This window comes from Mauremys reevesii, linkage group 3 (assembly GCF_016161935.1).
Source record: "Mauremys reevesii isolate NIE-2019 linkage group 3, ASM1616193v1, whole genome shotgun sequence".
Lineage (NCBI taxonomy): Eukaryota > Metazoa > Chordata > Testudines > Geoemydidae > Mauremys > Mauremys reevesii.
In genome coordinates this window covers 15,325,306-15,342,125 of record NC_052625.1, presented here as the reverse complement: position 1 = coordinate 15,342,125, position 16,820 = coordinate 15,325,306, and the positions used below count along the sequence as shown (strand labels likewise).

Below are 16,820 nucleotides of genomic sequence, written 5' to 3'. Positions count from 1 at the left end.
CATCTGAATTTAATATCAAACAAGTCATCCATCTTCAGTTATTTCCCAAAACCACATCAGACCAGGGAGGATGCTTCCTTCCAAATCTTGGATGTCAGGAGGGTGTTAGCCGTCTATCTGGACACAACCAAATCATTTAGAAAGTCTCCCAGGCTATCTCTGTTGCTGACAGGTCCAAGGAGTCCACAGTCTCCACCCAGAGAGTCTCCGAGTGGCTTTCTGGGTCTATTATTTCATGTTATGAATCTGCTGATTACACAACCTTCTTTTAGGGTATTAGCCCATTCCACAAAGTCTCTATCTAGCTGAGTGGCGCTACTTAAGCATATTCCCATTGTTGAAATGCAAGGCTGCAACTTGGACTTTGATGGGATCACGGTATCAAACCTGCCTCAGTATCAAAGACATCCTCAGTACTGCAGAGGCAGGACCATACCGGGAAGGAGTCTGAACATTCTACCTCTAAAAAGATGGTACCTGCAGCTCCCTCACTATATTTGGTACTGGCGAGGAAACAGGTGTGTCATACTAATTTGGTACCTCCTAAGTAGTTCTCTTTGGTACCACTTCTACCAGAGAGGTGGCAAAGTTTGCAAACGATACAAAATTACTCAAGATAGTTAAGTCCAAAGCAGACTGCAAAGAGTTGCAAAGGGATCTCACAAAACGGAATGATTGGGCAACAAAATGCAGATGAATTTCAATCCTGATCAGTGCAAAGTAATGCATATTGGAAAACATAATCCCAATTATACATACAAAATGATGAGGTCTAAATTAGCTGTTACCACTCAAGAAAGAGATCTTAGAGTCATTGTGGATAGTTCTCTGAAAACATCTGCTCATTATGCATCAGCAGTCAAAAAAGCGAGCAGAATGTTAGGAACCATTAGGAAAGGGGTAGATAATGAGACGGTAAATATCATAATGCCACTATATAAATCCGTGGCATGCCCACACCTTGAAAACTGCATGCAGTTCTGGTCACCCCATCTGAAAACAGTATATTAGAAATGGAAAAGGTACAGAGAAGGGCAACAATAATTATTAAGGAGAGGGAACAGCTTCCATATGAGGAGAGATTAAAAAGACTGGGACTGTTCAGCTTGGAAAAGAGATGATTGAGGGGGATCTGATAAGGGTCTATAAAATCTTGACTGGTGTGGAGAAAGTGAATCAGGAAGTGTTATTTACTCCACCACGTAACAAAAGAATCAGGGGTCACCCAATGAAATTAGTAGGCAGCAGGTTTAAAACACACAAAAGGAAGTACTTCTTCACACAATGCACAGGCAATCTGTGGAGTTTGTTGCCGGGGCTGTTGTGAAGGTCCAAAGTATAACTCGGTTCAAAAAGTAATTAGATAAGTTCATGGAGGATAGGTCCATCAATGGCAATTAGCCAAGATGGTCAGGGATGCAACCAGTGTTCCCTCTGATTTTTTTATGTCCATGTGCAGAATGATTTTTGTTATGTGCACCAGTATGGAGGTGATGTGTGGTGGGGGTGGGGCTGAGGGGTTTGGGATGCAGGAGGGGGCTCAGGGCTGGGGCAGGGGGTTGGGGTTTGTAGGGGTGCAGGCTCTGGGGTGGGACCAGGGATGAAGGGTTTGGGGTGCAGGCTGCCCCAGGGCTGCGGCGGGGAGAGACGACTCCCCCCAGCCTTCTCACTGTGGCAGCTCGGGGCCGGGTGAGAGGCAGGCTGGGGCAGGGGCTCCTCTTCCCGGCAGCTCCAGCGGGCCTGTACTGGGCTGGACAGGGGAAGGGTTCCTCTCCTTGGCCGCTGTGGTGGGGCTGGGCTGAGCTGGTGGAGGGGCTCTTCTCCTTGGCAGCTCTGGCAGGGCTGGGCTGAGGGAGGGGTGCCTCTCCCCACTTGCGCGGCCCTTGATATCCTGCTGCGCAGCCACGCAGCTTACAGGAAACTTAGGATGCAACCCCATGCTCTGGGTGTTCCTAAGCCTCTGACTGCAAGATGCTGTGACTGAATGACAGGGGATGGGTCACTGGATGATTTCTCTGTTCTGTTCATTACCTTTGAAGCATCTGGAATTGGCCATTGTCGGAAGACAGGATACTGGGCTAAATGAACCATTGATCTGATCTAGTGTGGCCGTTCTTATGTTCTTATGTTCTGTTCTTATGGTGATACATGCCTTTTCCAAGTACTATGCAGTGGTGCATTCTTGTAGATCAGATGTTGCCCTTGGGTATAGGAGTCTTGTCTTCAGTATTGGACTCTGCTCCAAAGCTCCCTCCTGATGAGGAATATTGCTTGGAACTTAACTTAAGTGGAGCACTCCAGAAGACACTACTCCAAAGAAGGAGAGATTACTCACCTTGTGCAGTAGGTTCTTTGAGATGTATCCTCCTATTCACGCTCAACTAACCACCCTCCTTCCCCTCTGCGTCAGTTTCCTCTGTGGACTTTGTGGTGGAGAAGAAACTGAAGCCTGTTTGCTGGTGCTGTGATATATATCCTTGAGATGGGGTACAAGAATGTATAGGACACATGTACAAGTCAAACAGATCCTGCCAAAAATCTCTGATCAAAGGCTCATGGGGTAAACGCACGCTTGAAGTGGAGCAGCCGTAAGGACACACTTCTCGAAGAACTCCAGTTACTGCACAAGGTGAGCAATCTCTCCATCCTGCTACTGATTGAAACAATAGTTCCTTCTTGGGGGGTTGTGTGACTGGGAGGATCTTCAGACTGGCTTCAGCTCAGGGGAGAGAAGGAGAAATGTGGATGTGTTGGGGGTGGGGGGAGAAGAGGAAACGGAGGGGATCTAAGAGGGGGAAGAAGAGAAGAGGACTGAAGTGGGAGAGGTAAGAGAGAGAGTGGGAAGCAGGAAGAGAGGGGAGAACAAGAGACCAGAAAGAGGGAAAACTAAGAGAAGTAGTAAAAAGTACTGAAGATGTACTTCTTCACACAGCGCAGAGTCAACCTGTGGAAGTCTAGCTAGGGGATGTTGTGAAGGCCAAAAGTGTAACTGAGCATAGACACCAACTCCGTGGGTGCTCACACCCATGTGAAAAAATGGGTGCTCAGCACCCACCGGCAGCCAGCTCCTCTCTGCCCCCCAGTAGGGGAGGAGCAGAGGCAGGAAGAGGCAGAGCAAGGGCGGGGCAAGCTCAGCAGAGGGGGCGGGAAGAAACGGGGTGGAGTGGGGGCGGGGCAGAGCAGGGGCAGGAAGAGGTGGGTTGGGGCCTTTGGGGAAGGGGTGGAGTGGGGCGGGGCCTGGGGTGGAGCAGGGATCAAGCACTCCTGGGGAAATTAGAAAGGCAGTGCCTCTGTAACTGGATTAAAAAAAGAATTAGATAAGTTCACGAAGGATAGGGCCCTCAATGGCTACTAGTCAAGATGGTCAAGGATGCAACCCCTTGCTCCAGGTGTTCCTAAACCTCCAAGTGCCAGATGCTGGGACTGGATGACAGGAGGAGATTTTTGCCCTGTTCATAGACTTATAGAGTCAGAAGGGACCTTAAAGTCAGAAGGGACCATTATGATCTTCTAGTCTGACCTCTTGCACAACGCAGGCCACAGAATCTCACCCACCCATTCCTGTAACAACCCCCTGACCTATGTCTGAGCTATTGAAGTCCTCAACTTGTGGTTTAAAGACTTCAAGGTGCAGAGAATCCTCCAGCAAGTGACCCGTGCCCCATGCTGCAGAGGAAGGTGAAAAACCTCTAGGGCCTCTGCCAATCTGCCCTGGAGGAAAATTCCTTCCTGACCTCAAATATAGTGATCAGCTAAACCCTGAGCATGTGGGCAAGACTCACCAGCCAGACACTCAGGAAAGAATTCTCTGTAATGACTCAGATCCCACCCTCTCTAGTGTCCCATCACAGGCCATTGGGCATATTTACCGCTTATAGTCAAAGATCAATTAATTGCCAAAATTAGGCTATGCCATCATACCATCCCTCCATAAACTTACCAAGCTTAGTCTTGAAGCCAGGTACGTCTTTTGCCTCCATTGCTCCCCTTGGAAGGCTGTTCCAGAACTTCACTCCTCTGATGGTTAGAAACCTTTGTCTAATTTCAAGTCTAAATTTCCTGATGGCCAGTTTATATCCATTTGTTCTTGTGTCCACATTGGTACTGAGCTTAAATAATTCCTCTCCATCCCTGGTATTTATCCCTCTGATATATTTATAGAGAGCTATCATATCTCCCCTCAGCCTTATTTTGGTTAGGCCCTGTTCTGTTCATTCCCTCTGAAGCATCTGTCAGAGACAGGGTACTGGGCTAGATGGACCATTGGTCTGACTCAGCATGGCCATTCTTATGCCTTCTTGCACAGTCAGTCCTAGCCTTCCACTCTGAGCTCACTGTATGAGTCCCTGTCCCCACCCTACTCCTAGTCTCTCCTTCTCCTCTCACCCAATTCTGGTCTCTTCACCCACCCTATTCCAATTCGTACCCATACCCCAACTCCTTGTGCCTAATTTCCTTGCCCAGTCTGTCCAGGATTCCCAGTTCCTTGTCAGATCAGCCACTCACCACTGGCTCCCAGTTCTAGTCCCCTGCCCCAGGCTCCTCACCCAATGCAAGCCCTCCCCACGGCTTCTTGTGCCCATCCCACCCCTTTTCCTGGTTTATTTTCCCAGATAGTCCCAGTTTCCCCCACACACTTCAGCTTCTTGTCAGATCTGTCTGCCCACCACCCAGTCCCTGTTCCCTCCCATACTGATTCCCAGTCCCACTTTCCTTGTTCAGACAGTCCCCAGTCTTGCTTCCTCCCCTGAACTCCTCCTCAGTGTCTGCCCCCTACCAAGCCAACTGGCTGTCAGTTCCCCCTCCCCTCTCTCTTTTACCAGCTTCCAGCCTCAGTCTCTCCCCTTAGCTCCCAGTCCCAGTCTCCTAGCCCCACCAGCCCAACCTTCCCCTTTCCCCCCCCAGCCGCCAGTCTGTCCCTCCCTCCCTCCGTCTCAGCCCCAGTCTCCTTGCCCAGCCAGCCGCAATGTCTCCCTCCAGTGCCAGCCTCATCAGTCCCAGTCTAATCCTTTCCTTCCTACCTGGTCTAACTTTTGTCTCCTCTGCATTTGAATCAGAAGGTTTCCTTCTGGATGCTGCTTGAGTGGGGTGTGGGGAGGGGGGCATTACTGAGAATCCAGAAGAGACAGGCTCCCTGTTCTCAGTTCCGTGGCCTGGCCTAGGGTGACCGCCTTTGTTGGTTGGAAATAAGGGAAAGCCGCATGAAAAATAATGGACAACTTTTAAGGGACATTTTAGGAAAACACTTTTTCCCTTAGCATATTTTCTCTCAAGTGTACATTTCTACTGTCCTTGAGTGTACAATGCAATTATCCCAAGCTTCAATTTAATGTTTAAAATGGTACTTGGTTTTAATACATTTCAATACATCTTAAAATAAGGGGCGGGTGATCACCCTAAGGGACAAATCAATGATGGTCCCTTAAAATAGGGGATGGGTGGTCACCCTAGCCTGGCCCCACCCTAGCCCAAGCAACTGGGAGCAGCCATTACAGAAGTCCAGCTTTGCCCGGGTAGCTCTGAGCAGATGGTGGATGTGAAATCTGGGCATCACTAGAAGCTGTGAGAGGCTCAGGAATGTTCACAGGGGGCACAGAATCTTCGGAAAATTAGCTATTAACGTTGAGTAAGTCTCTACTAACCACGTGCGAACTGTGACTTTTCAAAGGCTTGTATCTTGGTCGAGTTGGGCAGATTTTCCTGGGGAAGGCAAAAGGCACATCCTTGACACAAAGACCACCTCCCTGCAAAAGTATGGAAGTGCTAGAGCTTTCTAACAATTTTTCTCAAGAAGTTTTTTAACATGGCAAACGAACATATTTTTACCAGTCTTGTTCTTGGAAATAGCTGAATGGTATTGGCTGAAATTTTCCCCAAAAATCCAACCCGAGACAAACGCCTTGCATGGAAAAGTTCAGCAAATATGGTTAAAGTTTAGCAAAGTTATAAGAAACTGGAAACAGGGTCTTAGCATGAGAAGCCTTAATAATAGGCAGTGAAACCACCCCTGCCTATAATTTGAAGAACACAGTTTTAATTAGATCTGTGCATTCATAGGGCTGGAACTAAGGGTACTGGGGGTGATGCCACAGCCCCTGGCTTAAAGTAGTCATAACAACCAATACATGGTTTCTGCCTCCAGCACCCCCACTATAAAAATTGTTCCAGCACCACTGTGTGCATTCAGTGACTCATTTTTCTAATATGTTAATGCCAGCTTCTAACTTTTTTGACTACATCACATTTTTGGAAACATAATTATGGGGAAGTTATCTTGCATTTATTTTGTTTCAGATATTATTCAGGACACACATAAAAGGAGGAATGTAGCTTGTATTTAACTCCCTTGTTAAAATCTAAGCTTTAGATCAATTTATTGACTTTTAATTATAACATACCTCCCATAAATAGTGAACATCTCTTAAATGACAGCATATTATTGTTTTATTATTCGTATTGCACCATTGGTTTGCATAGAACTTCAGAGGCAAATAAAAAGACCATAAAAAAATCTTTGTCCTCTGAATTCAGTGGGAGTTTTGCCATTCATTTGACTTGAGTGGGGCCAGGATTTCATCCCAGCTCGCTGCATCAAGTAGGTGACAATCTAAATTAGACAGAAAACAACAAAAATGATAACTTACTCTTTGGGGTAAGACTGTAGGAAAATCAGATAAGAGAAGCAAGAATACATACAGGTAGAGAAAAGTTTGAGGAGGAAACATTGGTTTTTAACATTTTAATTATACTACTATTGGAGAGAAAAATGGATAAGAGGCCGTTTAATAAATGAAATGAAAACATGTATTTGAAACACTAGATGGTGCTATTGTGTAAAGATGCGTTTATGGTAACTTTGTAAAGTCAAGAGGTGTGAGGAAGAAAATCCTCCTTAAAAAGTCATGGAACTTTGCTAAATGGGCAGTTTCACTGAAGGACTTAGAATATAGAATGAATATTATTGTGCTTGTAGCTCTTGTTTTATAATACATAGACCAAGACGTAACACCTCAGGGGAAAAATGGTGTGATAATTTGTTAAACCATATGCAGTATTTTGATTTAAATGTGCCTAAAAAGTACTTACCTTCTTGGTTCCCAAGGAAGAAGAGGCAATTTAAGTCACATACTCTGAATGTAGAAACTATTTGCTAGCTGCCTTACACTGAATATACAAATACAAGGTTCCCTTGTATTAATTCAAGTACACCCTAAAATGCCTTAGGATTAAAGCAATTATCTGTAATACTATATTACTTATATTTAAGGCTTGTTGTTGATTGGATAAAAACATGAAATACAACTTTTTTTTTTCTTGGAATAGTTAATGTGTTTTTTTCCTTGTCTACTTTACCAAAATTCTGCATTCCTTGTGTAATCCTAGGATATTAAAAATAATTAAATGGGATATTCACAGTTTCAGTAATGAAACATAATTGGAGTTTGGAATACTTTGATATTCAAATTAAAAAGAAAAAACAAGAAAGATGATCCTGCTGAGAATGTGCATATTATTTTCATGCATTGCTCCATGTTTCGGGCAGTGAAACTACTGGAAGTCTTTCTCAAATAAAGATTGTAGGATTAAGCCTGCTAACAGTTTTTGGCTTACAAATCTTTACCATAAGGAGTGTGTGCATATGTGTATGTTGAGATGAGGGAAAGGCTTAGTCCTAAAATATTATTAATAAAAAATTTTTATGGCACAGCTGAATATTGGATTATATTTACATTTGTTTATTTTTTGTAATGAGCTGGTCAAAAAAAGTCAGGACGATTTGCAATAGCTGGCAAGATGTGCTTGTTATATTGCTGTTTGAGAACATAAATGATAAATTATTTAGTAAACTTGTCAGGAAACATATTTAACTCTATCCAGCAAATACCAGAGGATGATGATTCCTCTGATGGATGATTCCTGATGATTCAGAGGAAAGTGTGATTTATGCACTTTGTTATTTAAATATAGCAAGCACTTTACAAATAGTAATGATTTATGTGACCTAGAAAACACTGAAGAGTTGGCATCTATTCCTAGGTTACCTATTTCTTTCACGCTGAGGGAGGGCCCTGATCTACAATGCTATCTTATATACAAGGGTGCTTATTATGTCCATTGCATGTACTATAAATGCTGTGCAAAGCACCTCTCCCATTTAATTACACAAACTTATTGTTAATTAATAACTTGTGTTAGCATCATCGAGCAATAGAGCATTTGTCAGGGGTGTGTTTTGCAATCCTGAAATAAAGCTGGCAAGTAAAGAGGATGGTTACTAAACAGCACACCTCTCATGAAGAAATCCTTGGAAGGGAGCCAGAGACAGGAAAACGATGCAAGGTTCACCATGCAAAATCCCTTCAGATAATTCCCACAACATGGAGTGGTGTGGGGATTCAAGCATCCCAAACCCCTCTTTCGTCCTAGTGATCTACAGGGAAGGAGACTCCCAGATTTGAGGAGGTAGGAGACAACTGCATGGAGATCTCTTGCCTCTGTGTTCTTCTGTTGGTCTCTATCCCTCCCAGCAGCACAGCTGCAGTTGGAGCCGCACTGGTATTGGCTGGGTGTTCCTGAGACTGCTCAGAAATAGCTACAGAGGGAACCCACATGGAGTTATACTGTGCACAGCTGTACAAATTCACAACAGGATTTCAGAGTGAAAATATGGGGAGGTCTGCAATGAATAGTGATGTAGAGCCCAGTCCACTGATTCTCCCCCTGCAGTCCTGGCCCACATCTTTCCAAACCCTACAGAGGCGCAGCTCAAGTGTTTTTTTTGTGAGGAGTACAGAAAGGGAAGACAATACTATTGAGAGAGCATTCTCCACCCTTTCCATGTAGGCAGTGATTCACCTGTGGGACCAAGGACCAGTTTAAATTTTTAGCAGTCTGAGCATGGGCTCAGCTATGTTCCATCTAATTGCAGAGTCTGTATGTCCCAGACACAACAAGAAGGATATTTAACTTGTTTGAGTGAGATTAAAGCAGATTTTACTTATTCTGTTCATTTGGGGGTTCATCTTTGGCTTCACTTACGCATGCCTGATAGCTGTTTGGAGGCCTGTGTGAAATGAATTGGAGGCCTTTGTGGGCAGAGTTCCAATATACAGATGTCTCCCTCCTGTTTAAATCTGCTCCAGCCACTGGATGTGGAGAAGCTTATATTGTATCTGTCCATGCTTCTATCTGTTCTACAGATATAATGGGGACTTGGCTCTCAAATTCTGTCCAGCTGATGCCTTAGTAAGTACCAGTCTCTTAAAAATATCTGCATGAATGGAGGCGGTTCTTGTGTTGCTGAACTGTATTCAGCCACCACACAGTATTACTCAGTTACTTTATATGGACATAGGAGACAAATCTGCTTAGGTGTATTATTCACTGTAAAATGTATGGTTAGCTCAGACTCTGTCTCTATGCTGGTAAACATACATACTTTGGATAATCTTTTTAATGAACTTAATGTGACATTACACCCATTCTGATATTTAGAAGATCCACGAGTGGGGAAAAAAAAGATAATTGTGCATAAGTCAGTTATTTGAGAGGAGAACCTTTAATTTCTTCAGGCTCTATAAAAAGAATTTGAGCATCTGCATATATTTATTTTATAGATATACTGTTACATCTTTAGCGCAGTGCATGGGGAGTTATCAATGGAACACTCATTAACGTGAATGGGATTTCTTTGGCTAATTCCCCACACACTGGCTGAAAATTTAGCCCAAAGAGATTTGCAAAGTGATGTTGAGGAGCAAGTTGGTCGGTTAGCCTCATTACTTTTATGTTATTAACCGCTCTATCTGCCATTGGCTTTATATGAAGACTGTAATATTATACTTAACACTTAATACTGAAGTACTGTATGCCAAATATAGAATCTAATATTGAGATAAAATAATATAGCAGTTTTAGTACGTTTCAAAATATTAATTCTAGGTATTTTTAGTCAAATTCAGCAAAAAACGTAAAACATGAAGAAAATTATACACCTCTACCCCGATATAACACGAATTTGGATATAACGCGGTAAAGCAAGGCTCCGGGGGGGCAGGGCTGCGCACTCCAGTGGATCAAAGCAAGTTCGATATAATGCGGTTTCACCTATAACACGGTAAGATTATTTTGACTCCCGAGAACAGCGTTATATCAAGGTAGAGGTGTATATTTAAAAGAAGAGTTTTAGACTTCAGAACAATTTTGCATTTCCGGTAACTTCAGTATAGCCTTGAGGCAATTGCTGTGGTAAATGAAAAGGACAACTATCTGCTTTGGGCTTAGCATACAGATAGTATTTTACATACATCCTCCTGTAATTAACCTTTGTGAAAGTTAATTGATAAGATAGCAAAGTCATTTTCTCTTCAACAGGACATGTAACAAAGTATTTAAAATACTGAAATATACTTGTAAATCATAGAAATATAGGACTGAAAGGGATCTTGATAGGTCATCTAGTCCAGTACCTTGCACTGAGGCAGGACTAAGTATTATCTAAACCATCCTTGATAGGTGTTAGTTTAACCTGTTCTTAAAAACTTCCAATGACAGGGCCGCCCAGAGGGAGGGGCAAGTGGGGCAATTTGCCCTGGGCCCCGCAGGAGCCCCCACAAGAGTTTTTCGGGGCCCCTGGAGTGGGGTCCTTCACTCGCTCCAGGGGCCCCGGAAAACTCTCACGGGGCCCGGGCCCCCGGAGCTTCTTCCGCTCCGGGTCGTCGTCGTCAATTCGGTGGCAGGGGATCCTTCCGCTCTGGGACCCACTGCCGAAGTGCCCCGAAGACCTGCAGCAAGGGGTCCTTCTGCCCTGGGACCCGCCGCCGAAGACCCCAGGCCCCCTGAATCCTCTGGGCGGCCCTGTCCAATGATGGAGATTCCACAGCCTCCCTAGGTAATTTGTTCTTAACTTAACTATCCTTATGTTAGGAAGTTTTACCTAGTGTCTAACCTAAATCTCTCTTGCTGCAATTTAAGCCCATTATTCCTTCTCCTGTCTTCAATGGATAAGGAGAACAATTTATCATCTTTCTCTTTATAACAACGTTTTTCATACACTAAGGCTGTTATCATATACCCCCCTTAGTCTTCCTCTTCTCCAGACTAAATAAACCCAATTTTTTCTTCTTTCCTTGTAAGTCATGTTTTCTAGACCTTTAATCATATTTTTTTCCTTTCCTCTGGACTTTCTCCCATTTGTCCACATCTTTCCCGGAGTAGGGTGCCAAGAACTGTACATAGCACTCCAACTGAGGACTTATCAGTGCTGATTAGAGTAGAAGAAGTACTTCTTGTGTCTTGCTTACAACATCCCAGAATGGTGTGTGCTTTTTTGCAATAGTATTACATAGTTGATTCATATTTAATTTGTGATCCATTGTAACCCCCAGATCCTTTTCTGCAATACTCCTTCCTAGACAGTCATTTCCCATTTTGTATTTGTGCAGTTGATTATTCCTTTCTAAGTGTAGTGTTTTGGATTTGTCCTTATTAAATTTCATTCTACTCATCTCAGAGCATTTCTCCAGTTTGTCAAGATCATTTTTGAATTCTAAGCCTATCCTACAAAGCATTTGCAATTCCTCCCAGCATGGTATCGTAGGCAGTCTTTATAAGTGTACTCTCTATGCTATTATCCAAATCATTTATGAAGATATTGAATGGTTTTACTCTCTGAGTATGGTTTTTGCAACCAGTGGTGCACCCACCTTATAATAGATTCACTTAGGCTATATTTCCCTATTTGTTTATGAGAAGGTCATGTGAGACAGTATCAAAAGCCTTACTAAAGTTGAGATATATCACATCTACTGCTTTCTTTGTATCCACAAGGCCTGTTACCCTGTCAAAGAAGGATATTAGATTGATTTGACATGATTTGTTCTTGACAAATCCATGTTGGCTGTTACTTATCTCCTTATCATCTTCTAAGTGCTTACAAATTGATTGTTTGATTATTTCCTCATTATCTTTCTGGGCACCGAAGTTAAACTGACTGGTCTATAATTCCCTGGGTTATTCTTATTCCCCTTTTTGTAGCTAGGTACTATATTTGCCCTTTTCCAGTCCCGTGGGATTTCTCCTGTCCTCCACAAGTTCTCAAAGATAATCGTTAATGGCTCAGAGATCTCTTCAGCCAGTTTCTTACGCAAGGGTTGGCAACCTTTCAGAAGTGCTGTACCGAGTCTTCATTTATTCACTCTAATTTAAGGTTTGGCGTGCCCGTAATACATTTTAACGTTTTTAGAAGGTCTCTCTTTGTAAGTCTATAATATATAACTAAACAATTGTTGTATGTAAAGTAAATAAGGTTTTTAAAATGTCTAAGAAGATTCATTTAAAATTAAATTAAAATGCAGAGCTCCCTGGACCGGTGGTCAGGACCCGGGCAGTGTGAGTGCCACTGAAAATCAGCTTGTGTGCTGCCTTTGGCACACATGCCATAGGTTGCCTACCCCTGTCCTTAAGTAATCTAGGATGTATTTCATCAGGCCCTGCCAACTTGAAGACATCTAACTTGTCTAAGTAAATCTTAACTCTTTTTTCCCTATTTTAGCCTCAGATCATACACCATTTACCCTGATGTTCACTATGTTAGTCATCCAATCACTGCTAACCTTTTTGGTGAAAACTGAAACGAAATAGGCATTTAGCACTTTGGCCATTGCTGCATTTCCTATTACGTCTATCCCTCATTGAGTAATGGGATTACCCTGTCCTTAAAGCCCTGCAAGGGACTATTGTTTTAATCCCACTTCCATCCTGCCCCGCAATTCCCACTCACACCTGTGCCTGCATTGTTTCTTGCATTTTTATACCACTCCCACCTGCAAAAACCTTAGATCCCACAAATCCAGCAAGAGAGACAGATTCCCCCATGCTACTAAAAAAAAAAAAAGGTGGTTTATATATATATAAACAATAGACATCTAATCTCTTTCTATCCCTCGCTTAAATGTAAGTATTAAAACCTTAATTTAAAAAAAAAATTAGTGTTTTCCTCAAATAACCACAGTCAGTTTTTTGGGGGTTTTTTCCCTACCCAATCCCGCTTGCAACAAAGTACATTTTACCTGTTCCTGCTGTTATGGCAACAAGTCCTGCGGGACCCATGGGATCTCAGTCCCACTGAAGGGCTCCCCTGTCCTTGGTCTTCCTCTTACTTCTAATATATATGTAAAATGTAATATTTGTAAAATGTTTTCTTGTTATTCGTTACATCCCTAGCTAGTTTAATCTCTTTTTTGTGCCTCGGCCTGTTTAAATTTGTCCCTGTATGCTTGTGTTGTGCTTTTTTTAATAGTCATCCTTTGTAATTTGACCTAGTTTCCACTTTTGGTATGACCCTTTTTTGAATTTCAGGTTGGCGAAGGTCACCTGGTGAAACCAGGGTGATCTCTTACCACACTTCCTATTTTTCCTACGCATTGGGAAAATTTGCTCTTGTGCCCTTAATAATGTCTCTTTAAAAAACTGCCATCTCCCTTGAACTCTTTGTTCCCTTAGACTTGCTTCCCATGAGATCTTACCTACCAGTTCTCTGAGTTTGCCAAAGTCTGCCTTCTTGAAGTCCATTGTCTTCATTCTGCTGTTTTCAAACATTTGATCATAACTCATTTTTGCATGCTGTCTGAAAACTGGAAGCAAGACCTGTCTAAATTTCCATGAAGATTTGGAAATCGGCATCCATATTTCCTCTGAAAGACAACTGAAACCTATGTATGCTTAAAATGATATTTTATACTTCGAAACGGGGGCAGTTTAAAAATAATATCCAGAATCCCATTAAATATTTGGCAATGTAAAGTGTACGTTAGATGTATCTTATTCGTTCTGTACTGTGTGTAATTTACCTGTTAGTGAATGTGTGCAGACATACACACACAAGCACTCACAGACTTTCCTCTTTCCTTGTTTATCACTTAGCGTTTTAATATTTCTTCCTGCCTGGGAACGCAGATGTTAAGTAGCTTCTTCAGCTTCTATCAAATCCACTCTGCAGCCAGCCATTAGAGGGTGCTTCTGCACCAAGGAGCTGTCTTAGTTCTTTTGAGCTCCTTAGAGCCCAGTTTACTTAACTCTTCTCTATCTCTTTTTATTGTCAAAGATACATAATTTTGTGCTTCCCAGAATTATGCAATTAACTCTTTAATTTGCTTAACTTTGTCCACTACTGTTCTTGGATTTCAGAGGATGAAAATGAGGATAACAGAAGGTGAATAAAAGAGGTTGACATGATTCGAGTAAGCAAAAGTAGAACAGTATATAACTATTAGTCTAAAAATAAAAGAAAAGGAAATCATAGAAGATTAGGGTTGGAAGGGACCTCAGAAGGTCATCTAGTCCAACCCCCTGCTTAAAACAGGACCACTCCCCAGACAGATTTTTGCCTCAGTTCCCTAAATGGCCCCCTCAAGGATTGAACTCACAACTCTGGGTTTAGCAGGCCAATGCTCAAACCACTAAGCTATCCCTCACCATATGTACTATGTAAGTGAAAAACAGGCTAGATTCACACCAGTTTAGAACAAATGAATGAGCGTCTGAATTGTATAATGTTCACTTACAAAATTACTTTCTGTTTTGGAAGTAATTTTGTTCATCATGTCCACGCATGTGTATTCACAGCAGCAATAAATCAAATATGTAAATTTCTGCCACCTACATTAAAGGTGTTTTATAAAACAATAGCCTTACTAAGATAGAGACGTTCCCCTGCAGACATTGTGCCCCTCCTTAAAAAGCAAACTAAAGGAGGCTGACTCAACAGTGCATTGTAAAACCAATTTGCTGTAGATTAGTCAAATCCTGTTTGTCAGTTTAGTACAGTTGCCATTACGCGTGTATTTATTCTTTGGCCAATAGCTGGTTATATAATGTAACAACTTGGATACATATTATGATGGCCTTCATGTGCTTGTCACTATATATAGTCTACTGTTGATGTGCATGAGCCTATGCACTCAAGTTCTGGCTTTTTTGGCCAGCTGTATACACTAGGGGCTTCACCTGCACCCTGAGTGCTTTCATGCGTCCAACTGAGGGCCTACAGACCAGGGGGAATCCAACTTTCTCTCACTTCCTTCTCACTTGGAGCTTGTGGCTCCTAGTCAGAACTTGCAGTGCCCAAGCTTCTTCTCTCAATGTGTAGCCTCTTCTGTACAGCTGTGAGGGAGTTGAGGGCTGAGTTTTACTCTAGACATAGAAGCTCAAGGAAGGATACTACTCCTTAGTATCCTTCCCTGTAGCCATCTTCACCTTATGCTTACCAGCACCATTGTGGCTCTGGGAGAATCATGCTAGAAGACCAATGTCTGCATCCCAGTCCAGGACGAGATCCTCTTCTCTTCCTCACAAATGGATTTTACAACCAGCCCAGTCTGTTCCACTGCCAGCTGAACAGCCTGGTCATGGCTCTGCTGAAGAGTCATAGGCAGGGGACCATCCCACCCCGGCTCCCATCTCATCCTCAGCCTCTGATGAGGCTGTAGTTCCTCAATCATCTACTCAAGCCCAAGATGGTTACAAGATGTTCCAGGACTTGCTACCCAGAATGTGTGATGCACTGGAGAGTCCAGTAGAGGTGGTCCAGGAAAAATTGCACACACTGCTGGACATCCTGCACGCCTCGGTACCAGGACATCTTGCAGGGCCCATCAATGAAAGATTTCTAGAGCCAGCTAAATTGTTCTGGCATATGCCTGCTCCTCTGGCACCAACATCAAAGAAAGCAGACCATCCAGGGCCGGCGCTTCCATTAGGCGACCCTAGGTGGTCGCTTAGGGCACCAGGATTCGGGGGGCAGCATTTTGTGCGCTCCCCACGGGGCACACGGGAGCTTCCGGTTCTGCTCCCATCGCGCCACCAAAGAAGGACCTTCGCCGACGTGCCATGGAAAACAACGGCAGGCAATTGAGCAGCTCAATGACTGCCGCTGTCGTCTGCGGCATTTTGGTGGAGGGTCCTTCTTCGGCGGCTCGATGAGAGCGGAACCGGAAGCTCCCACGCGCCCCATGGGGAGTGCACAAAATGCCGCCCCCCGAATTCTGCCTAGGGCGCCAGAAACTCTGATGCCGCTCCTGAGACCATCACTATCAAGTGCCTTCCCATTTGCTTTGAGCAATTTTATACACACCCCACACTGGTGTCATTAGTTGTCACTGCAGTGAATGAGAAGTTGAAACAAAGCCAACACCAAGCAACACCAAAAGACAAGGAATCCAAAGTTATAGATAGGTCTGCTTCTGAGAAGGACAGAGTTGGGGATCCTTGTCCAATGTGTTTCTGATACTCTGGAACTAGGGCCTAACTAACTAACTGGGCACAGTTATCTCCATCTCTAGCTCAGACACCAGACATACTGAAGTACCTTCAGTCATAGTTCAGGACTGAAGGCCTTCGTTCTGATCCAGCAAACAGTCAGGACCTTCTGCCAAAGGGGAGCTCCCATAACCTTTGGGAAGGGTTGGAAGGACTGACCCTGACCAGAGCTCTTGTGGAGATGGGGGGGCAGGTGAGGTGATGTCTGGTAATGTTACTAGCATGTGTGGAGGCTCTTTTATTGTTTTCAGTGTTTTCTCTGTTACACTTTTACTGAATAAAATGTGCTTGCTTAGAAAGTTTGGTGTGGTAATTTATAACTCTGGGCAATTACACTGTTGTTATTACACTCTCTGAACAGAAAGCAAGCAGGCCTTCTTAGGCAGTCTGTCTTTTGCTGGGAATAACACCGTGAAGACAGGGAACTGTTCAGCCAGGACATACCCTGGTTAAGAGGGGTAAAGATGCAGGCCTCCACTTGAAAGAGGAGAGGTTGGGGAGCT

The 16,820-nt window shown here is 43.5% G+C and overlaps 1 protein-coding gene across 10 annotated transcripts in view; it reads left to right on the top strand.

Annotated features, from left to right (window-relative positions):
- The window catches only part of LOC120401063 (WD repeat containing planar cell polarity effector), a 301,239-nt gene that overhangs the window by 96,617 nt on the left and 187,802 nt on the right, over positions 1-16,820 (top strand). Inside the window, exon 1 of one of the 10 annotated variants that reach the window (XM_039530640.1) lies at positions 2,556-2,629. The exons of the other annotated variants lie outside the window; for them this stretch is intronic. The gene's annotated coding sequence lies outside the window, so the exon portion shown is untranslated. Of the gene's footprint in view, positions 1-2,555; positions 2,630-16,820 lie in introns of those variants that run through there. 10 annotated transcript variants of the gene reach the window in all.